We start from the raw sequence: 23,223 nt of genomic DNA on the forward strand, positions 1-23,223 counted from the left end.
TTGGAATACCTTTAGTAGTAGTGGTGTTAACTCTTCTCTGAAAATTTGGTAGAACTCTGCAGTGAAGCCGTCCGGGCCAGGACTTTTTTTTGTTGGGAGTTTTTTGATTACCGTTTCAATCTCTTTTTTTGTTATGGGTCTATTTAGTTGTTCTACTTCTGAATGTGTTAGTTTAGGTAGGTAGTGTTTTTCCAGGAATTCATCCATTTCTTCTAGGTTTTCAAATTTGTTAGAGTACAATTTTTCATAATAATCTGAAACGATTCTTTTAATTTCATTTGGTTCTGTTGTGATGTGGTCCTTCTCATTTCTTATTCGGGTTATTTGTTTCCTTTCCTGTATTTCTTTAGTCGGTCTAGCCAATGGTTTATCAATTTTGTTAATTTTTTCAAAGAACCAGCTTTTGGCTTTGTTAATTCTTTCGATTGTTTTTCTGTTCTCTAATTCATTTAGTTCAGCTCTAATTTTTATTATTTGTTTTCTTCTGGTGCCTGATGGATTCTTTTGTTGCTCACTTTCTATTTGTTCAAGTTGTAGGGACAGTTCTCTGATTTTGGCTCTTTCTTCTTTTTGTATGTGTGCATTTATTGATATAAATTGGCCTCTGAGCACTGCTTTTGCTGTGTCCCAGAGGTTTTGATAGGAAGTATTTTCATTCTCGTTGCTTTCTATGAATTTCCTTATTCCCTCCTTGATGTCTTCTATAACCCAGTCTTTTTTCAGGAGGGTATTGTTCATTTTCCAAGTATTTGATTTCTTTTCCCTCGTTTTTCTGTTATTGATCTCTAGTTTTATTGCCTTGTGGTCTGAGAAGATGCTTTGTAATATTTTGATGTTTTGGACTCTGCAAAGGTTTGTTTTATGACCTAATATGTGGTCTATTCTAGAGAATGTTCCATGTGTGCTGGAAAAAAAAGTATATTTTGCAGCAGTTGGGTGGAGAGTTCTGTATAAGTCAATGAGGTCAAGTTGGTTGATTGTTGTAATTAGATCTTCCGTGTCTCTGTTGAGCTTCTTACTGGATGTCCTGTCCTTCTCCGAAAGTGGTGTGTTGAAGTCTCCTACTATAATTGTGGAGGTATCTATCTCGCTTTTCAGTTCTGTTAAAATTTGATTTATGTATCTTGCAGCCCTGTCATTGGGTGCGTAAATATTTAATATGGTTATGTCTTCCTGATCAATTGTCCCTTTTATCATTATCTAGTGTCCTTCTTTATCCTTTGTGGTGGATTTAAGTCTAAAGTCTATTTTGTCAGAAATTAATATTGCTACTCCTCTTCTTTTTTGCTTATTGTTTGCTTGATATACTTTTTTCCATCCTTTGAGTTTTAGTTTGTTTGTGTCTCTAAGTCTAAGGTGTGTCTCTTGTAGGCAGCATATAGATGGATCGTGTTTCTTTATCCAGTCTGTGACTCTCTGTCTCTTTATTGGTGCATTTAGTCCATTTACATTCAGGGTAATTATAGATAAATAAGTTTTTAGTGCTGTCATTTTGATGCCTTTTTATGTGTGTTGTTGACAATTTCATTTTTCCACATACTTTTTTGTGCTGAGGCGTTTTTCTTAGTAAATTGTGAGATCCTCATTTTCATAGTGTTTGACTTTATGTTAGTTGAGTCGTTACGTTTTTCTTGGCTTTTATCTTGAGTTATAGAGTTGTTATACCTTTTTGTGGTTACCTCATTATATACCCCTATTTTATTAAGTAAAAACCTAACTTGTATTGTCCTATATCGCCTTGTATCACTCTCCATATGGCAGTTCAATGCCTCCTGTATTTAGTCCCTCTTTTTGATTATTGTGATCTTTTACCTATTGACTTCCATGATTCCCTGTTATGTGTATTTTTTTTTTTAATTAATCTTAATTTGTTTGTTTTTGTGATTTCCCTATTTGAGTTGATATCAGGACGTTCTGTTTTATGACCTTGTGTTGTGCTGATATCTGATATTATTGGTTCTGTGACCAAACAATATCCTTTAGTATTTCTTGTAGCTTTGGTTTGGTTTTTGCAAATTCTCTAAACTTGTGTTTGTCTGTAAATATCTTAATTTCGCCTTCATATTTCAGAGAGAGTTTTGCTGGATATATGATCCTTGGTTGGCAGTTTTTCTCCTTCAGTGTTCTGTATATGTCGTCCCATTCCCTTCTTGCCTGCATGGTTTCTGCTGAGTAGTCAGAACATATTCTTATTGATTCTCCCTTGAAGGAAACCTTTCTTTTCTCCCTGGCTGCTTTTAAAATTTTCTGTTTATCTTTGGTTTTGGTGAGTTTGATGATAATATGTCTTGGTGTTTTTCTTTTTGTATCAATCTTAAATGGGGTTCGATGAGCATCTTGGATAGATATCCTTTCGTCTTTCATGATGTCAGGGAAGTTTTCTGTCAGAAGTTCTTCAACTATTTTCTCTGTGTTTTCTGTCCCCCCTCCCTGTTCTGGGACTCCAATCACCCGCAGGTTATCCTTCTTGATAGAGTCCCACATAATTCTTAGGGTTTCTTCATTTTGTTTAATTCTTTTATCTGATTTTTTTTCAGCTATGTTGGTGTTGATTCCCTGGTCCTCCAGATGTCCCAGTCTGCATTCTAATTGCTCGAGTCTGCTCCTCTGACTTCCTAGTGTGTTGTCTAATTCTGTTATTTTATTGTTAATCTTTTGGATTTCTACATGTTGTCTCTCTATGGATTCTTGCAACTTATTAATTTTTCCAGTATGTTCTTGAATAATCTTTTTGAGTTCTTCAACAGTTTTATCAGTGTGTTCCTTGGCTTTTTCTGCAGATATCCTAATTTCATTTGTGATATCATTAAGCATTCTGTAAATTAGTTTTTTATATTCTGTATCTGATAATTCCAAAATTGTATCTTCATTTGGGAAAGATTTTGATTCTTTTGTTTGGGGGGTTGGAGAAGCTGTCACGGTCTGCTTCTTTAAGTGGTTTGATATGGATTGTTGTCTCCGAGCCATCACTGGGAAACTAGTTTTTCCAGAAAATCCGCTAAAAAAAAACTGCAGTCAGATCCCTATCAGAGTTCTCCCTCTGGCTCAGGCTATTCAGATGTTAATGAAGCCGCCTGGGGAGGGTGGGGGAGGGAACAGAGAGATAGGAGAGTAGCACCTCAGAATATAGCCGGAGTTGCTTGTCTTGCTTGGAATGACTGTTATATCTGAGATTCCCGAGGGCGCGTCGCCTATGTGTGCTGGCTGTGTGGAGATTGCCCCCAGGGGGTCTGGCCCGCTGGAGTCACGGTCAGATCCTCCGCTTCCAGCCCCACGCCCAGCGTCAAGGCTCCCCTACTGGGACGGTGCACTCTCAACTCCAAAATCAGTCACTGCCTCCCGGGGACTTCTCGTCTCTCCAGCCGTGTGGCCGTGCCGCCCCCGTGAACCAGGTGGGCCCCCTCCCGGGGTTAGTTCAGATGGGTGGAGTAGCTCCCCGTGCTTGTGCCGCGACCGAGTGTCCCGGCTGGAACGCTGTTCTCCCCACTCCAATACCAGTCGCTGCCTCCCGGGGACTTCTCCTACCGGCTGCGTCCCACGCCGCCCGCGCGACCCGGCTGGTCCCCTTCCCGGGGTTAGTTCAGGGGGTGGAGCAACTCTCCGTGTTTATGGCGTACCTGCGTGCAGTCCAAATCCCTGCGGGACGGTTCTCCGGCTCGGATGCTGCTCTTTCTGCTCCAAGATCAGTCACTGCCTCCCGGGGACTTCTCCTACCGGCTGCGTCCCACGCCGCCCGTGGAACCGGCTGGTCCCCCTCCCGGGGTTAGTTCAGGGGGGTGGAGCAGGTCTCTGTGCTTGTGCCGTACCTGACTGGTACTCTGGCTCCAGGCTCTGGAAACTATCGCTGCTTCCCCGTATTAGTTCGTTCTCCGTCTCTAAATCTGTGTTTGTTGTTCAGGGTTCGTAGATTGTTATGTATGTGATCGATTCACTTGTTTTTCCGTGTCTTTGTTGTAAGAGGGATCCGAGGTAACGTCTGCCTAGTCCACCATCTTGGCTCCGCCCCCCCTTGAATGTCTTCTTTAGTGAAGTGTCTGTTCATATCTTTTGTCCATTTTTAATTGGGTTATTTGTCTTTTTGTGGTTAAGTTTTTGCAGTACCATGTAGATTTTAGAGATTGGGCGCTGATCAGGAATGTCACAGCTAAAAACCTTTTCCCAGTCTGTAAGTAATCTTTTCACTCTTTTGGTGAAGTCTTTGGATAAGCATAGGTGTTTGATTTTTAGGAGCTCCCAGTTATCTAGTTTTTCTTCTGCATTGTTAGTAAGGTTTTGTATACTGTATATGCCATGTATTAGGGCTCCTAATGTTTTACTTATTTTTTCTTCCATGGTCTTAATCATTTTAGATTTTATATTTAGGTCTTTGATCCATTTTGAGTTTGTTTTGCTCATGGTGTGAGGTATGGGTCTTGTTTCATTTTTTTGCAGATGGATATCCAGTTATGCCAGCACCATTTGTTAAAAACACTGTCTTTTCCCATTTAACTGTTTTGGGGCCTTTGTCAAATATCAACTGCTCATATGTGGATGGATTTAGGTCTGGATTCTCAATGCTGTTCCATTGATCTACATATATGTTGCTGTACCAGTACCAGGTTGTTTTGACTACTGTGGCAGTATAATACTTTCTAAAATCAGGTAAAGTAATGCCTCTCACTTTGTTCTTCTTTTTCAGTAATGTTTTACTTATCCAGGGCATCTTTCCCTTCCACATAAAGTTGTTGATTTGTTTCACCATCTCATTAAAAAATGTCTTTGTAATTTGGATTGGAATTGCATAATTGGTAGAATAGACATTTTTATAATGTTAAGTCTTCCTATCCATGAGCAAGATATGTTTTCTACTTTTGTAGGTCTCTTTTGTTTTCTTGCAGAAGTGTTTTGTAGTTTTCTTTGTATAAGTCTTTTACATCTCTGGTAAGATTTATTCCTAACTAGTTTATCTTCTTGGGGGCTACTATAAGTGGTATTGATTTGGTGGTTTCCTTGTTTTGTTGGTTTCGAGGAATCCAACTGATTTTTGTATGTTCATCTTTTATCCCAATACTCTGCTGAACTCTTCTATTAGTTTCAGTAGTTTTCTTGAGGATTCCTTAGGGTTTTCCATGTATAAGATCATGTCATCTGCAAATAGAGATACTTTTACTTCTTCCTTGCCAATCCAGATGACCTTTATTTTTTTATCTAACCTAATTGCTCTGGATAGGACCTCCGGCACAGTGTTGAATAAGAGTGGTGATAAAGGGCATCCTTGTCTGGTTCCCCATCTCAAGGGTAATGCTTTCAGGCTCTCTCCATTTAGGGTGATATTGGCTGTTGGCTTTGTATAAATGCCCTTTTTTGTGTTGAGGAATTTTCCTTTTATTCCTATTTTGCTAACAGTTTTTGTCATGAAAGGGTGTCGAACTTTGTCAAATGCCTTTTCTGCATCAATTGATAAAATCGTGTGATTTCTTGTGTTTTATTTTATTTATATGATGGATTACATTTATTGTTTTTCTAATGTTGAACCATCCCTGCATACCTGGTATGAATCCCACTTGATCATGGTGAATTATTTTTTGATATGTTGTTGAATTCTATTGGCTAGAATTTTGTTGAGGATTTTTGCACCTAATTTCATGAGGGATATAAATCTGTAATGTTCTTTTTTTGTGGTGTCTTTATCTGGTTTTGGTATCAGGGATATGGTGGCTTCATAGAATGAGTTTGGGAGATTCCATCATTTTCTATGCTCTGAAATACCCTTAGTAGTAGTGGTATTAACTCTTCTCTGAAAGTTTGGTAGAACTCTACAGTAAAGCCGTCCAGTCCAAGGCTTTTTTTTTGTTGGGAGTTTTTTGATTACCATGTCAATCTCTTCTTTTGTTATGGGTCTATTTAGTTGTTCTACCCCTGTTTGTGTTATTTTAGGTAGGTTTTTTTTAGTGTGTTTCTAGGAATTCATCCATTTCTTCTAGGTTTTGAAATTTGTTAGAGTGTAATTTTTCATGGTAATCTGATATGATTGTTTTAATTTCATTTGGGTCTGTTTTAATATCGTCCATCTCATTTCTTATTCAGGTTATTTGCTTCCTCTCCTGTTTTTCTTTTGTTGCTTTGGCCAATGGTTTATCAGTTTTGTTCATTTTTTTCAAAGAATCAGCTTTTGGTCTTCTTAACTCTTTCAATTGTTCTTCTGTGTTCTATTCCCTTTAGTTCAGCTCTAATTTTTATTATTTGTTTTCTTCTGGTGTCTACGGGTTTCTTTTGTTGCTGTCTTTCAATTTGTTCAAGTTGTAGGGATAATTCTTTGATTTTGGCCCTTTCTTCTTTTTGGATGTGTGCATTTATTGATGTAAATTGACCTCTGAGCTCTGCTTTTGGTGTGTCCCAAAGGTTCTGAAAGGAAGTGTTTTCATTCTCATTGGATTCTATGAATTTATTTATTCCATCCTTAATGTCTTCTATAATCCAGCCTTTTTTGAGTGGGGTATTGTTCAGTTTCCAAGTGTTTGATTTCTTTTCTCTGCTTTTTCTGTTATCGATTTCCACTTTTATGGCCTTATGGTCACAGAAGATGCTTTGTAATATTTCAATGTTTTGGATTCTGCTAAGGCTTGCTTTATGACCTAATTTGTGGTCTATTCTAGAAAATGTTCCATGTGCACTAGAAAAGAAAATATACTTGGCTGCTGTCGGGTGGAGTGTCCTGTATATGTCTATGAGGTCGAGTTGGTTGATTGTGGCATTTAGATCTTTTGTGTCTTTATTACGCCTCTTTCTGGATGTCCTGTCCTTCACTGAAAGTGGTGTGTTGAAGTCTCCTACTATTGTTGTGGAGCTGTCTATCTCATTTTTCCATGCTGATAGAGTTTGTTTTATGTATCTTGCAGCCCTGTCATTGGGTGCAGAAATATTTAATATGGTTGTACCTTCTTGGTATATTGTCTCTTTAACCATTATATAGTGTCCTTCCTTACCCTTTATGATGGATTTAACTTTAAAGTCTGTTTTGTCAGAAATTAATAGTGCCACTCCTGCTCTTTTTTGATTGTTGTTTGCTTGATATGTTTTTTCCATCCTTTGAGTTTTAGTTTGTTTGTGTCCCTAAGTCTAATGTGTGTCTGTTGTAGGTAGCATATAGACAAATAGTGTTTTTTAATCCATTCAACCACTCTGTCTCTCTATTCATGCATTTAATCCATTCCATTTACATTCATCATAATCATGGATAGGTATGAATTTAGTGCTATCATTTTGATGTCTTTTTTTGTGTGTTGATAGTTTCTTTTTCCCATTTAATTTTATGTGCTGAGTAGATTATCTTTATATATTGTCCTTTCCTCATATTCATTGTTGTTTATTTTTTTTCTGCTGAGTCTGTATTTTTTTCTTGTATTTTATTTTGATGTGTAAGATAGTTTGTCTCCTTTGTGGTTACCTTATTATTTACCCTTATTTATTTAATTTTAAACCTAACTTTTATTTCTTTGTATACCCTTATGTTCCTCTCCATATGGAAGATCTATGACTGTATTTCTTAGTCCCTCTTTATTGTTTTAATGTTGTGTTCTTTTTTTTTTACATAATAACATCACCGTTTCCCTTTTTTGAGCATTTTCTTATCTTGATTTGTTTTTGTCATTTCCCTGTTTGGGTTGATTTCTGATTACTCTGCCCAGTGTTCTAGTCTTGGGTTGCTACCTGATTTTATTGGTTTTCTAACCAAAGAGCTCCCTTTAGTATTTCTCATATTTTTGGTTTTGTTTTTACAAATTCCCTAAACTTCCTCTTATTTGGAAATGTCCTAATTTCACCTTCATATTTGAGAGTCAGTTTTGCTGGCTATAAGATTCTTGGCTGGCAATTTTCTTCCTTCAATTTTTTATATAAGTCATCACAGTGTCTTCTTTCCTGCATGGTTTCTGCTGAGTAATCCAAGATTATTCTCATTGACTCTCCTTTGTAGGTGACTTTTCATCCCTAGCTGCTCTTAAAATTCTCTCTTTATCTTTGGTTTTGGCAAGTTTGATTATAATATGTCTTGGTGACTTTCTTTTAAAATCTACCTTCCGTGGAGTTCAATGAGCATCTTGGATAGATATGTTCTCTTTTTTCATGATATCAGGGATGTTTTCTGCCAACAAATCTTCAACAATTCTCTCTGTCTTTTCTGTTTTCCCTCCCTGTTCTGGTACTCCAACCACTCATAGGTTATTACTCTTGATTCTTAAGGTTTCTTCTTTTTTTTTTAATTCTTTTATCTGGTTTTTCTTCAAATATATTCGTGCCAAGTGCTTTATGTTCAAGTTCTGAAATTCTGCTTTCCACTTGCTCAGTTCTGCTCCTCTGACTTTCTACTGAGTTTTCTACTTCTGTAATTTTATTTGATAATATTCTGAATTTCTGATTACTGCCTGTCTATGGATATTTCCAGCTTATTAAAATTTTCATTATATTCCTGAATAATCTTTTTAATTTCATCAACTGCTTTATCTGCGTGTTCCTTGGCTTGTTCTGTGTATTACTCATTTCCTTCCTGATGTCTCGAAGGGTTCTGTATATTAGCCTTTTGTATTCTGCCTCTGGTAATTCCAGGAAAGCACTTTCATCTAGAAGATTCCTTGATTCTTTGTTTTGAGTGCTTGTTGAGGTGGCCGTGGTCTGTTTCTTTATGTGACTTGATATTGACTGTTGTTTCTGAGCCATCTATAAGTTATTGTATTAGTTTATTTTATGTTTGTTTACTATGTCATAGCTTCTTGCTTTGTTTTGTTTCGATATGCCCAGATGGGTTGCTTGAGTGAGCTAGCTTGATTATTTTCGCCTTTAGAGCTGTGACATCCTGTCCCCAGATGGCTAAAGCTGTTATTAGGTGTATCATTCAAGGAGTCCATTCACTCTTCTTGTATGAATTCAGCTCAGGTGTACAGGTAGCTGATCATCTAGTGTGTGGTACAGGTTCAGGTTCTGTCCTATAGTCTTACAGAGGCAGGGTTGATTGGCATAGATACCGGTATCTGTTTGCAGCAGGGAGTCACACTCTGAACAAGGCAGGGTGCTAAAAATCATCCCCCATGTGTCTCTGAGGAAAGCGTGTCCCTGTTCCCTAGAGTGTACAGGTGGGTGGGTTATGCAGATGAACCATGTGTACCCAATGTTTTTGGTTGTAAGGGCTGGGAGGTACCAGTTATCCTTGGACCCCTGTCGCAGGTAGCTGGGTGACCTGATTGGAGCTACCAGTCCTTCACCCGTCTCTCTGTCACATAGCTGAAACTGTTGGAGTCTGCCAGCAAGGGCCTATTCTCCTGAAATAGGCCCACACAGGTCCATGTAGAGGGGAAAGGTATTCAAAGTCCATGGACTGTCTGTGGTTGGATAGGAGCCGCTTCTGTCCTGAGCTCCCCCAGTTAGTGGAGCTGGAGAATTATCTTTTTCATGAATTGCAAATTTGTTCCTTCTCCAAGGCCAGGAGGATGGCTCTAGGTGCTCAATAGGGCCTATCTCAGGCCCAGGGAAGTCAACTACTGAAGCTGTCTTTGGGGGGTGGAAAAAAAAATTTTGGGGGGGTGGAGCATGGTAAAATATACGCAAGTACTTAGCTTTTACCAAGACTGTCGTTGTTCTCTGGTTCTAGAGGTGTGAATAGGCTGTGCAGCTGTCTGCTTCCCCCTGAGGAAACTGCAGCTGAACGCTAGTACCCATCCACCACAGCTGCTCCCGGGAATGTTTCCTGGGGGCTCCCTGCAATTCAGGTCTGGTAACTCCTCTCCTCTTCTGAACCATCTCTTCCTCCCCCTGCCCCTCAGTTTGTTTTCTAAGCTTGTCTTTGATGTTCAGCACTCCTAGCTTGTCATAAAAATCCTCTTTTCACTTGTTTTTTTCAGGTCTTTGTTGTAAGAGGGCTCTCTGGTAGCATCTGTCTCTTCTGCCATCTTGGATCCACCTGGCTTCAATAAATGTTGTTGGATTGAATTGAATTAAACTGAGTAAAGGTCAGATTTGACACTTGAATAGGAATCCAGAGTTAGAAGTGCCAGCCAGCCTGAATGGTGTAGCAGAGACATGCTGGCCCCAGACGTTGCTAGTTTGAAGAGTGTTTAAATCTAGTCTTGAATATGCTTTTCAAAAGTCAGCAAAACTGCCAAAGTTCTGTTGGCATTGGTCTTACCCAGTTCACCAATGCCAGTCCCTACATCTCTTCAACATTCCTGAGCTTCTGTCCCAGCAATGGGACAGAATGGACCAGCAAAAAACCATGGCAATCTGTCTCATATTAAATCTTATAAAACTCAACAGAAATAGCAGAGAAAGGAAAAGTTGAGGGTAGTTAATTTAATTCAGGTCTGTTGAATCTAGGGGGCTTATACTAAGTAAGCTGCCTGATTTGTGCACATAGCTTGTGATGTGAAGAGCAGAAGTGATTGAGGGATTAGGAAGAGCCATAGAAAGACTGAAGAGGAAAACAATCTTTTCATATGAGAGCTTGAGGCAATCTCCTCATACCCAATTCAATTCCCCTTCTAAATACAAATTTAATGTTAAGAAGTGTTTCAGATACTGGAAAGGAGTTTTATAGGCTAGAATTTTTTTCTTAATTCTCATTGATTCTGTTTTCAATTTTGCATGTTGACCACGTAACTAGGTTTTTTTGCCTCTCTTGGACTAAGGTGCTGAACTGAGCTGAGCTAAACCTTGATGAGCAGTTTTTCTGTGCTTTGTGGGTGTAGAATACCTTTGGCTTATACTTCCTGTTATCCACAAAGTAGGGGAAGTGTTAAAGGAATCATATGCAGTCTCTGTAGCCTCTTGGGGATGCTATAACAAACAGCCATGATCTCACTGGGTAGTAGAGCAGATAGATGCCTAAGATCATTGGAGGGTCTTCCAGGAAGATATGAAGTCATCTGTTCATTCCAGGAAAAGGACATTTTGGGTGCAGGACCAAACTTGGGTAGGGTATCCTGGGGATATGGGCTAACTAGGAGGAGAGAGAGGACTAGCCCCAGATCTGCAGAGCATGATGCTAAGGGTGATGCACTGTGGTCTGATACCACTGGCACCAAAGCCAGGCAGAAAAGGCAATAGAGTCAGTGACTCAAAGTTTCTGGAGAGAGAACAAGAATCTATCAATCAAGTAAAAACAACTTAGCTATATCCACATATACAACAGCATAATTAGTACCATAAACATTGTAGGAAAAAAGTCATGGAGTCACAGACTGAGAGAAAATCTTTGCAAAACACATCTGATAAAGAATTTGTATCCAAAATATACAAAGAACTCTTAAAAGTCAACAATAAGAAAACAGGAAGGGCACAAACATACCAAGAACTGTACAGGTCCTGAGATTTTACCCTAATTGCTAACAAGTTAGCCTGCTACAGTTTTATGGGTGCTAGCAGAAGACTTGTAACTCCTGGGTCTAGAAAAAGACTTTATCACTTTCAGAAATAATGGTAGCCAAAATGGCAGCATTTGTGCTTGGTTCCCAGATCATTAATCCCCACAGGGCAATGCAAAAAGGGCCGGAAGTCACTTGCACATGCAGAAGATTGTTTAACAAGAAAGGAACTCTGAGCTTACGGAAATCATATGCTTTATATTAGACCTTAAGCTTGCCTGTCCATTACTTCAGACGGAAGCACTGTCTGTATCTTCCGAAGTTGTAAGAAAACCTGCCCTTTGTTCTAGAGGAAGATAATATAATTATTACATAGCACATTGAGAGATAACATTATTCAAGCCTTTGGTATCCTTATAGATGTTTTTGTCTGTTTGTTCTTCAATTAATGTGAAATGATTGCTGGAATCTCAAACCTAAATGTGAATTTGTCTGTTTCTTTTTTTATTTCTACTAGTTTTTGCAAATAGAATTGTTGTGCCTTCTTCTTGAATGTGGAAACGCTGGTGGTGTAGTGGTTAAGTGCTACAGCTGCAAACCAAAAAGTTTACGGTTTGAATCTGCCATGCGCTCCTTGGAAACTCTATGGGGCAGTTCCAGTCTGTCCTATAGAGTCGCTATGAGTCAGAATTAACTCGACAGCACTGGGTTTGGTTTTTTGGTTTCTTCTTGAATGTGGCTCTTTATTGTTATGAAATAACACTTTTATTCCTTGTCATATTTCTTCCTCTGAAGCCTACTTTGGTTGGTAATAATATAACCATTCCAGCTTTCTAATGCTTGGAGTTTATGCATTTTTTTTTCCAGTTCTTTTAACCTGTTTGTATTTTCATGGTTAAAGTGCATATTGTAAGAAAACATGCAGTATAGCTTTGCTTTTTTAAAATTTTTAATCAAATGTAATCATCTTTACCTTTTAGCTGGAACATTTAGACCATTTACATTTCATGTAATTGTTGATACGATTGTACTTTAATCTACATTTGTTCTTCATTTCTCTCTCTTTTCATTTGCCTTCTTTTGGATTAAGTGAGCTTTTAAAAAATATTTCTACTTTATCGCCATAAGAGCTTATCTGTTATCCAAAAGGTCAGCAGTTCAAATCCACTGACAGCTCCTTGGGAACCCTAGGAGGCAGTTTTACTCTGTCCTATAGGTTTGTTATGAGTTGGAATTAACTCGATGGCAGCGGATTTGGTTTTGGCTTATTTGCTATACCTCTTTGTTTTACTTTTTTGTGGTTTCTCTAGGGTTTGAAGTAAATATATATATTAAATATATATTTTAATAAAATAAAAATAATTATATATATGTATATCCAAAACCCAAACCAGATCTGTTGCCAACAAATCGATTCTGACTCACAATGACCCTACAGGACAGAGTAGAACTGCCCTATAGGGTTTCCAAGTAGTGGCTGGTGGATTCAAACTGCTGATCTTTTGGTTAGCAGCCGAGCTCTTAACCACTGCACCGCCAGGGCTCCATGTGTGTATGTGTGTGTGTATACATATAAACAAAAATTTATTTCTGTCTGCAGATCACCTTGAACTTTTGGAGGTTTGGTTTTATACTTTTTTTTTTAGGGGACGTGTGTTTTGGTATTTCTCTTCATCCTAGGGTGAATCCCTTTATCCTGGGACACAGTCTTTCACTCATTAGGTATAGTTCCCATAAAGTTTCATTGAAAGCCAATGTATCTGTGTGTTCCCTGTGAAGATGAGTAACTGAAATCTCTGCTCAGCATTTTTTGCCTTTTGGTGGTTGTTTTTCCTTTAACTCATTAATGCTTTTTCAGTTAGGGGTATCCAAGTATCTGAGGAGAGTTTATAGGTTTATTTGAGGTAACTCCCTTAGTGGCTGTCCTTTCCAGGATCTACCATCTCACATTTCAGCTAAACTTCATCCTTTGACTCCTTAGGTTTAAGACTGCGACTCTTCCATTGCGTCGCGGACACCTTGTACTTTTTGAGGATTGGGAGTGCCTCCAGGAGAAATTCCATGTAAATATGGATCTCACCCAGTGTTCTTTTTCCTTTTTCAGGGTCAAATATCTCCCAGTTTCTGCCTGTTTTTTGTCATTCTCAAGGCCTTCAAATTGTTTTTCTGTTTTGTATTTTGTCCAGAGTCTGTGAAGAATTAATCCAATACAAAGCTATTCCACCATAAGTGGAACTGAAACCACAGAATGGATTCTGTTTTTTCTTCTTTTTTTTTGCAACAAGAGCTCTAACTCAACTGAGACATCTGTTTTATTTTTCATTCTAGTCTCTAAGTCACTGCAGTTAGCATGGATATGAGTCACCAAAAGCCAGATCACTCTTCAGGTGATGGTGTAATCACATGGCTTAAAACATTTTGGGGCCAAAAAAACCTTTAGAATTCTCATGAAAGCTGTGGAACTTTTCTTCAGCAACTGCATAAAATTTTACATGCAATTTTGGAGGTGTGAGGATCCTTTGAGGCCTATCCATGGGCTTCATCCAGTAGGACTTCTGAAACTTTAGTGTGTCTTTGGAACAATTTACAGCACATGTTAAAATGCAAAATCACAGACCTTATTCCCAGAGATTAGAGTTCATTGGATCTAGAATAAAAATCCAAACCTAAACATTTCAGAAAGAATTGTTAATTCTGATACAATTGTGTTATGCACCGTTCTTTGAGGAAAAACATCCTCATAGTTTGTGGATCTCAGAATAAGACACCATTGTCTAAACATTAAAGTGCTTTAGGAAATTTGTATACAGCAGCTACTCTTCCCGTGTGAAGTACCTCCCTCCCTTTTTTGTATCTATGCCAAGCATATTCACAGACTAGAGTTAGATTCCAAAGTGAACCTAGCTCAGGTTAGGGTTGATGAGGTTTGATAAGAAGATCAGATGCATTGACACTGGGAACTACTTTAGTCGTGACTTCCAAGTGGGGCTTCCCCATTTCCCACCAGATATGAGTGGAGGGCACATGGAAACCAGAGATATGATCCTCTCACTCCTTCTCTGTCTCAGCAATAGAAATGTAGTTAGTCTGCTTACACGTGATTCTAGGAGAAAAATAAAACTTTTCTTTCTGTCCTCATTTACCTTGGATTTAGTAGCTGGCAGCAATTCATCAGTTTTCTGCAAAGAATTCCACTGTATTGAGAGTCCAGCTGCATAGACTTTGTTGTCGTATAATCACATCTTTGTAGGCCCCCACGCCAACAGTCGTGTGGAGCAGCCCCTGAGCCATGATTACTCTGCAGTGATTATTTGTGGTTTTGTCAGTCATTTCCTAAAACTGGATCTTTCTGGCATCGCCCCACTCCAAGTTGTTCTGTGTGAGCTGCAGCTGCATGGCTAGAGCTTACATCTGTCACCAAAGCATACTCATCATGTTTATATTAGGGATGATCCTGTGATTTTCTTTATTTATTCAGTGGACAATTACAATAATAAAATATAATAGAATGTAATGTGAGGGAGGTAAAATGCCTAAGGGAAAAGTTTAAAAATAAGAACTCTAATAAATATATCACTGGATGTCAATGTGTAAAGTCTTGCTTTGGCTTGTTATTTTTTTTAAAAAATTATGCAGGGAGGATTGAGAGGAAAGTATGAGACAATTGAGCATGGCTGATTAGAAGGACCCAGAACCAGAAATCTGGCTCTGGAAGATGCTTCTGGCAGATAATTTCTATTTGTCAAGCAAGAAGTCAAGACCAGAGATGGGCCCAAGATGGCGAACAAGCCAGAAGCTTCCACTGATCCCTTTTACAATAAAGACCTGAAAAAACAAGTGAATTGATTATATATATATATATATGATAAGCTAGGAACCCTGAGCATAAAAGGCAAAATTAAGGAATCAGTCTGAGCGACAGGGGAGGGAGAGAAGGTGCAGAAGCAAAGACGAGTTGCCGAGCCCGCACAGTGCCTCAGCTCCAATTCCTTGGTACCATTCTTTGGCAAGACTGTGGTGGGGCTTATGGTAGTTTTCTGAGACACAGCAGCTTCAGTGAAAGACAGTAAGCAGAATGGTGCACTCCTGACTGTGTCTACAGTGGGGCTGGCTGTGGCATTTAGGAAATGGCTGCTTCAGCAAAAGAAGGCAACCGAAGTGGTGGCACTCCAACCCCCTGGTGTGATGGCTGGGGGGGACTGGCTGTGGAGTTTAGGACACAGCTGCTTCAATGAAAGAAGGCAAATGTGGGACGCAGCCCTAAGCTCTGGAATCTGAGATAAAACAGAACTCTTGACACAAGATAAGTGATTTTGTCTAATTTACCATGGGCGGACCTAATATCTCCTTCTTTTGAAAGAACTCTATCCTATCTCTCTGATCCCTCCCCCCTCTTCCCCAGCTGGCTTCATTAACAGTTGATTTCCCTGGGCCTGAGATAGAACCTGCTGTGCTCCCTGAGCTACTCTCCTGGCCTGGGAGAAGGAACAAAATAAAAAACAGGGGAAAAATACTCTTCCAACTCCGCTAATGTAGAAGCTCAGAGCAGAAGCAGCTCCGGTCCAGGCATAAGTGGTCCACAGACATTGTCTTTCACCCCTACATGGATCCAGGTGGCTATTATATTGCAAAGGCAAGCCTGTTTGAGGTCTGACTGTAACTGTTTCATCTGTGCCATGGAGAGGCAGGTGTTGGAGGTCTGACACCGTTCTGCCCATTAAACAGGGCCTTCACCTACCCACAGCAGGGGCCTGAGGACTGGAGGTTCCATCCATGCTATCTAAAAAAACCACCTGCAAATGGGGACCAAGGATAGTGGTGCCTACCCGTCCTTACAGGTATAAGCATTGGGTGCCTAAGGTACAGCTGCAGAGCCCACCCACCACAGCACTCTAAAGAACAGAGATGCTCCTTCCTCACTGACACTTGGGGGAAGGCTGTCAGCCCTCTGCCTTCCTCAGAGTATGACCCCCTGCCGCTACCAGAAACAAGTGCATACACCCATCACCACTGCTCCTCTACAATAGTAGGTGAGAGCCTACACTACCTCATCACATACTAGGTGACCAACTATCAGGATACCTGAACTGAATCTGTACAAGAATAGTGAATGAATCTGAGGCTCATATACCTGGTAATAGCTCTAGCCATCTAGTAACAAGATGTTAGTGCTTCAAAGTCTCCAATAATCAAGTTAGCTCACTCTAGTAGCCTATTTGGCTGTATCAAAACAAAACAAAGGAAGAAACTAGGACACAGTGAGCAAACAAAATAATTAATACAATAACTTATAGATGGCTTGGAGACAACAGTTGATATCAAATCACATACAGAAGCAGACCATGATTGCTTCAACAAACTCCCAGAACAGAATCAAGGACTCTCCCAGATGAAGACGTATTCCTGGAATTACCAGATGTTCAATACAAATGATTAATATACAGATCTCTTGAAGACATCATGAACAACAGCAGGAATGAGATCAGGCAACACACAGAAAAAGCCAAGAAACACAAGATAAAGCAGTTGAAGAAATTTAAAAAGATTATTCAAGAACAGAATGAAAAATTTAATAAACTGCAAGAATCCATACCGAGACAGCATTCAGAAATTCAGAAGATTAACAATAAAATTACAGAATTAGATGACTCAATAGAAAGTCAGAGGAGCAGAACTGAGGAACTGGAATGCAAAACTGGGGAGATGGAAGACAAAACACTTGGCCCCAATATAGCTGAAGAAAAATCAGAGGAAAGAATTAAAAAAAAATGAAGAAACCCTAAGACTCATGTAGGACTCTATCAAGAAGAGTAACTTGTGAGTGACTGGAATACCAGAGCAGGGAAGGATAACAGAAAATACAGAGAGAATAGTTGAAGATTTGTTGGCAGAAAACTTCCCTGATATTGTGAAAGATTAAAGTGTATCTATCCAAGATGCTCATCTAACCCCATAAAAGGTAGACATCAAAAGAAAGTCACCAAGACATATTATCATCAAACTTGCCAAAACCAAAGATAAAAAGAAAATTTTAAGAGCAGCCTGGATAAGCAAAAAGTCACCTACAAAGGTGAATCAATAAGTTCGGACTACTTGGCAGAAACCATGCAGGCAAGAAGGCAATGGGATGACATATATAAAGCACTGAAGGAGAAAAACTGCCAGCCAAGAATCATATATCCAGCAAAACTGTCTCTCAAATATGAAGGCAAAATTAAGACATTTACAGATAAACACAAGCTTAGGGAATTTGCAAAAACCAAACCAAAACTACAAGAAATAGCAAAGGGAACTCTCTGATTAGAAAATCAATAATATCAGATATCAGCCCAACACTAGAACACAGAACAGAGCGAACAGAAATCAACTCAGATAGGGAAGTCACAAAAGTCAACAAAGATAAAAAAAAAATGCTCCAAACAAGGAATCAGTGATGTCATTATGTAAAAGATGACAATAATCAATAAAGAGGGACAGAATAAAGTAGGCATAGATCTCCCATATAGAGAGGAAATCAAGATGACATAGGGAGATACAAGTTAGGTTTAAACTTAGAAAAATATCAAGATAACCACAAAGAAGACTAACAATCCTGCACTTCAAAATAAAAAAGATAAACATAAAGACTCAGCAAAAATAAATTCAACTACAATAAAAAGGAGGAACACACAATTTAAAAAGAAAAACTTCTCAGCACAAAAAAGTGAGTGGAAAAACGAAACTGTCAACAACACTCAAAAAAAGGCATCAAAATGACAGCACTAAACTCATACCTATCTATAATCATGCTTAATGTAAATGGACTAAATGCATCAATACAGGGACAGAGTTGCAGAATGGATAAAAAACACGATCCAGCTATATACTGCCTACCAGAAAAAAAAAAAAAATTTTTTTTTTTTTGAGACACCCTAAAATTAAAGACACAAATGAACTAAAATTCAAAGGCTGGGAAAAAATATATCAAGCAAACAACAATCAAAAAAGAGCAGGAGTGGCTATACTAATTTCTGACAAAACAAACTTCAAACTTAAATCTACCACAAAGGATAAGAAAGGACAGTATATAATGATTAAAGGGACAATATGCCAGGACAGTATTACCATATTAAATATTTATGCATGCAATGACAGGGCTGCAAGATACATAAAATAAACTCTAACAGCATTGAAGAGTGAGATAGACAGCTCCACAATAATGGTAGGAGACTTCAACATACCACTTTCAGTAAAGGACAGAACATCCAGAAAGAAGCTCAATAAAGACATGGAAGAGCTAAATGCCACAATTAATCAACCTGACCTCATAGACATATACAGAACACTCCACCCAACCGCATCCAAGTGTACATTCTTTTCCAATGCACACGGAACATTCTCTAGAACAGACCACATGAAGCAAGCCTTAACAGAATCCAAAACATCAAAATATTACAGAGCATCTTCTCTGACCATAAAGCCATAAAACTGGAAGTCAATAACAGAAATATTAGGGAAAAGAAATCAAACACATGGAAACTGAATGACACTTTGCTCAAAAACAATTGGATTATAGAACAAATTAGGGACAAAATAAAGAAAGTCATAGAATCCAATGAGAATGAAAACACTTCCCTTCAGAACCTTTGGGACACAGTGAAAGCAGTGTTCAGATGTCAATTTATATCAATACATGCACACATACAAAATGAAGAAAGGGCTGAAATCAAAGAATTATCCCTACAACTTGAACAAATAGAAAGAGAGCAATAAAGGAAACCTTCAGGCACCAAAAGAAAGAAATAATGAAAATTTGGGCAGAATTAAATGAAATAGAAAACAGAAAAACAATTGAAAGAGTTAACAAGACCAAAAGCTGGTTCTTTGAAAAGATTAACAAAATCAATAAACCATTGGCCAAACTGACAAAAGAAAAACAGCAGAAGAAGCAAATAACCTGAATAAGAAATGAGATGGGTGATATCACAACAGACCCAACTGAAATTAAAAGAATCATAACAGAATACTATGAAAAGTTGTACTCTAACAAACTTGAAAACCTAGAAGAAATGGACAAATTTCTAGAAACACACTACCTACCTAAACTAACACAGAGACAGAACAATGAATAAACCTATAACAAATGAAGAGATTGAAAAAGTAATCCAAAAACTCCCAATGAAGAAAAGCCCTGGCCCTGACGGCTTCACTGGAGAATTCTACCAAACTTTCAGGGAAGAGTTAACACCACTACTACTAAAGGTATTTCAGAGCATAGAAAAGGATGGAATAATCCCAAACTCATTCTATGAATTCAGCATAACCCTGATACCAAAACCAGGTAAAAAAAAAAAAAAGCACCACAAAAAAAGAAAATTACACCCCAATATCCCTCATGAACTTAGATGCAAAAATCCTCAATAAAATTCAACAACATATCAAAAAATAATACACCACAACCAAGTGGGATTCATACCAGGTATGCAGGGATGGTTCAACATTAGAAAAACAATGTAACCCATCACATAAATAAAACAAAAGACAAGAACCACATGATCTTATCAATTGATGCAGAAAAGGAATTTGGCAAATTCCAACACCCATTTATGATTAAAAAAAAAAAAAAAAAACTGTCAGCAAAATAGGAATAGAAGGAAAATTTCTCAGCATTATAACGGGCATTTATACAAAGCCAACAGCCAACAACATCCTCAATGGAGAGAGGCTGAAACCATTCCCACTGAGAACAGGAACCAGACAAGGGTGCCCTTTATTACCACTCTTATTCAACATTGTGCTGGAGGTCCTAGCCAGAGCTATAGGCTAGATAAAGAAATAAAGGGCATTCAAATTGGCAAAGAAGAAGTAAAGGTATCTCTGTTTGCAAATGACATGATCTTATACAGGGAAAAACCTAAGGAATCCTTAAGAAAACTACTGAAACTAATAGAAGAGTTCAGCAGAGTTTCAGGATACAAGATAAACATACATAAATCAGTTGGATTCCTCTACATCAATAAAGAGAGTGACAAAGAGGGAGTCGCCAAATCTATACCATTTTCAACAGCCCCTTAGAAGATAAAGTACTTAGGAATAAATCTAACCACAGACGTAAAAGACCTATACAAAGAAAACTACAAGACACTACTGCAAGAAAACAAAAGAGGCATACATAAGTGGAAAAACACTTTGCTCATGGATAGGAAGACTCAACATTTAAAAATGTCTGTTCTGCCCAAAGCGATCTAGAGATACAATGCAATCCCGATCCAAATACCAGTAACATTTTTTAATGAGCTGGAGAAACAAATCACCAACTTCATATGGAAGGGAAAGAGGCACTGGATAAGTAAAGCATTACTAAAAAAGAAGAACAAAGTGGGAGGCCTCACACTACCTGGCTTTAGAACATATTATGCCACCATGGTAGTCAAAACAGCCTGGTAGTGGTACAACAATAGATATATACACCAATGGAACAGGATTGAGAATCCTGGCATAAATCCATCCACATATAAACAGCTGATATTTACAAAGGCCCAAAGTCTGTTAAATGGGGAAAAGACAGTCTCTTTAACAAACGGTGATGGCATAACTGGATATCCATGTGCAAAATAATGAAACAAGACCCATACCTCACACCATGCACAAAAACCAACTCAAAATGGATCAAAGACCTAAATATAAAATCTGAAATGATAAAGTTCATGGAAGAAAAAATAGGAACAATGCTATGAGCCCTAATCCGTGGCGTAAACAGTATACAAAATATTACTAGAACTGCAAAAACAGCAAAAGAGAAATTAGATAACTGGGAGCTCCTAAAAGTTAAACACCTATGCTCATCCAAAGACTTCACCAGAAGAGTAAAAAGATTACCTACAGGTTGGGAAAAAGTTTTTAGCTATGACATCTCCAATCAGCAGCTGATCTCTAAAATCTACATGTTACTGCAAAAACTCAACAACAAAAAGACAAATAACCCAATTAAAAAATGGGCAAAGGCTGTGAACAGACACTTCACTAAAGAAGACATTCAAGTAGCTAACAGATACATGAGGAAATGCTCATGATGATTACCCATTAGAGAAATGCAAATCAAAACTACAATGATATTCCATCTCACTCAACAAGGCTGGCATTAATCCAAAAAACACAAAATAATAAATGTTGGAGAGACTGGAGCACTTATACACTGCTGGTGGGAATGTAAAATGGTACAACCACTTTGGAAATTGATTTGAAACTTCCTTAAAAAGCTAGAAATAGAACTACCGTACAATCCAGCAATCCAACTCCTTGGAATATCCTAGAGAAATAAGAGCCTTTACAAGAACAGATATATGCACACCCATGTTCATTGCAGCACTGCTTACAGTAGCAAAAAGATGGAAGCAACCAAGATGCCCATCAATGGATGAATGGAAAAATAAATTATGGTATATTCACACAGTGGAATATTACGTGTTCATAAAGAACAGTGATGAATCTGTGAAATATTTCATAACACAGAGGAATCAGGAAGCCATTTTCTGAGTGAAATTAGTCACTTGCAAAAGGACAAATATTGTATGAGACCACCATTATAAGAACTGGAGAAATAGTTTAAACCGAGAAGAAAATATTCTTTGATGGCTACAAGGGGTGGGGAGGGGGGGAGGGAGGGAGAGAGAGGGAGATTCACTAATTAGTACACAAGAACTAATTTAGGTAAAGTGAAGGACAACACACAATACAGGAGAGGTCAGCACAACTGGGCTAAACCAAAAGCAAAGAAGTTTCCTGAATAAACTGAATGCTTCAAAGGCCAATGTAGCAGGGGCAAGGGTTTGGGGACCATGGTTTCAGGGGACATCTAGGTCAATTAGCATAACAAAAACTTTTAAGAAAACATTCTGCTTCCTATTTTGGAGAGTGGTATCTAGGGTCTTAAATGCAAGCAAGCAGCCATCTAAGGTGCAACAGTTGGTCTCAACCCAACTGGAGCAAAGGAGAATGAAGAACACCAAAGACAGAAGGTAAGAATGGGCCACATAAATCCAAGACTACATCAGCCTGAGACCAGAAGAACTAGATAGTGCCCAGCTACAACTGATGACTGCTATAACATGCAGCACAACAGAGAATCCCTGAAGGAGCAGGAGAGCAGTGGGATGCAGACCCCAAATTCTAGTAAAAAGACCAGACTTAATGATCTGACTGAGACCAGAGGGACCCCGGATGTCATGGTCCCCAGACCTTTTGTTAACCCAAGACAGGAGCCATTCAGACAGGGATTGGACTGGAGTATAAGACAGAAAATGATACTGGTGAGGAGTAGGCTTCTTGGATCAAGTAGACACATGAGATTATGTGTGCAGCTCCTTGTCTGGAGGGGAGATCTGAAGGCAGAGGGGGACAGATGCTGGCTGAATGGACACAGAAACACGGGGTGGAGAGAAGAAAAGTGCTGTATCATTAGGGGGAGAGCAACTAGGAGTACATAGCAATGTGTATATAAGGTTTTGTATGAAAGACTGACTTGATTTGTAAACTTTCACTTAAACCGCTATGAAAAGTAAAAGAAGTCAAGACCAGACAAGGCTGAAAGGGTCAAGCAGGAAACACAGGATTTCAGGGCCAGAGGGAGTTTTAGGGAAGTTGAATAAAGCAGAAAAAAGTGACTAAGTACTTCATAGGAAAGATTGATCCAGGATATCAGAGAATTTGCATGAACCATGCTAACAGTGGGAGGCCTCAAAGTTGAATTCTAGTCTTAAGAGGATGGTGACTATCCTCATTTCATTCATTCATTCATTTTACAAGTATTTATTGGGCATTCACTATTTGCTTGTTGTTAGGTGCCATCGAGTTGATTCCAACTCATGATGATTCTATGTGACCGAGTAGAACTGCCCCATAGGGTTTTCTTGGC

The sequence above is a fragment of the Loxodonta africana genome, chromosome 3 (assembly GCF_030014295.1).
Source record: "Loxodonta africana isolate mLoxAfr1 chromosome 3, mLoxAfr1.hap2, whole genome shotgun sequence".
Taxonomy (NCBI): Eukaryota; Metazoa; Chordata; class Mammalia; order Proboscidea; family Elephantidae; genus Loxodonta; species Loxodonta africana.